The following is a 1,920-nucleotide window of genomic DNA, read 5'->3' as shown; positions in this document are numbered from 1 at the left end:
TAAATTGTTGACAACGTGACACAACTACTCGTATGTCTCCTACGAATATATCCCTCATAATGTAATAGTTGTCAAACCGGCTGACGGGTATTTAAAAATCTTTTTCCCTGTATTGCAGAATTTCAGTGTCATAAACATGGCTTATTGTTGTCAGCAACTGCACAGCAGTGTTATGTGTTTCCGAAAGTACTATTTCATTTTAACAGGTGCTAATGTTTACAGTTTATGAAGAACGATAAATGATATATATCCAAATGCTGTAAAGATTAAATGGTTTGCAGCTGTCGGCTGTACCTGTCTCCTTCGTCAAATGAAAAATACACAGGAAGAGTTGTAAGTAGGAGCGCGTAAAGTTGTTCTGTCACCTTTACAGGTGCCACTTTGTGCAGGGGCAGATAGATTTGTCGTTGCGGTGGGCCGGGACGTAATATTGGAAATGTTTTCTTGTATGCTTCTCAGTGCTGACAACAAACAGGTGCGTGTGTCTCATACCAATTATGTGCTATTGTATCAATCTTAAATGAAAGTGCGTTCGATTCATGAACACTCGTTATAGGGACGGTCATATGCGGTACATATTAGCTCTTAGAAATGTGTGTGTGTGTGTGTGTGTGTGTGTGTGTGTGTGTGTGTGTATGTGTGTGTGTGTGTTTATCCTCCACTTCTCCACCTAAGCCCTCGAATCTATTTCAACCACACTGATACACATATTATTTTCAATCTGTAAAGAAATATTGAAGGGTAAGCAAAAGCGACGTCTTATTGTGGCGGGGGGATGGGAATTTTGAGGGTGAAGGGGCAGGAGGACATGGACACATACAGGGGGAGTGCGAGAAGGACAGATAAAGGGGTGAAGAGATGGTGAGTGTGGGGAAAGTCGAGATGGCCGTCAGAGTGAGGGAAGGAAGAGACAGAATAACATAGGATTGGAATAAATATGTATCTAGACAATGCCAGGTACCGCATCTAGTATGAAATAAAATTAAGGCTGAAACTTCCTGGCAGATTAAAACTGTGTGCCCGACCGAGACTCGAACTCGAGACCTTTGCCTTTCGTGGGCAAGTGCTCTACCAACTGAGTTACCGAAGCACGACTCACGCCCGGTACTCACAGCTTTACTTCCGCCAGTACCTCGTCTCCTACCTTCCAAACTTTACAGAAGCTCTCCTGCTTAGCCACAGCCTGGGGGATGTTTCCAGAATGAGATTTTCACTCTGCAGCGGAGTGTGCGCTGAAATGAAACTTGCGCAGGAGAGCTTCTGTAAAGTTTGGAAGGTAGGAGACGAGGTACTGGCAGAAGTAAAGCTGTGAGTACCGTGCGTGAGTCGTGCTTCGGTAGCTCAGTTGGTAGAGCACTTGCCCGTGAAAGGCAAAGGTCCCGAGTTCGAGTCTCGGTCGGGCACACAGTTTTAATCTGCCAGGAAGCTTCATATCAGCGCACACTCCGCTGCAGAGTGAAAATCTCATTCTGGAAAATTAAGGCTGTTGTAGTTCAGTCAAGTGAGTTGAAGAAAAATGACTTTCAAAACATGTAGATTTCCTTGATTGTTTATGTCATCTAATCTTTGCCACCATGCTGGATCGATATAATTATATAATGAGCAAACTGCACGCCAGGTTTTGTGAGAGATTAATGAACTGTCCATTTACTACTACACTGTGCCACCAACGTGAGGCATTATAATTAGTAATCCGAATGTCAAGATAAATGAATTCTCAGTTCCTACTGTGAGTAAGTAGTAACAACGAATTTTTTTTTTTTTTTTTTTTGATAAATTTCCTGCGGAACTTATCGACACCACACGACCTTCTTCTTAGGGGAAAGAAAATTTGGGAATCGATATATCCATTAATGTCAAACAACTGTCTTGTCAAAATCGCACAAAATTAATTACGAAGTTTCTCAAATCAAGGTGCTA

The 1,920-nt window shown here is 42.4% G+C and overlaps 1 non-coding gene across 1 annotated transcript; it reads left to right on the top strand.

Moving 5' to 3' along the window:
* The first annotated feature begins 1,329 nt into the window (after window positions 1-1,329).
* Window positions 1,330-1,404, top strand: Trnas-uga. The gene has a single exon. It is a non-coding gene; the product is annotated as a tRNA-Ser (tRNA).
* Window positions 1,405-1,920: the final 516 nt, after the last annotated feature.

The sequence above is a fragment of the Schistocerca americana genome, chromosome 6 (assembly GCF_021461395.2).
Source record: "Schistocerca americana isolate TAMUIC-IGC-003095 chromosome 6, iqSchAmer2.1, whole genome shotgun sequence".
NCBI classification, from domain to species: Eukaryota; Metazoa; Arthropoda; class Insecta; order Orthoptera; family Acrididae; genus Schistocerca; species Schistocerca americana.
This window is presented reverse-complemented; position numbering and strand designations above follow the sequence as displayed.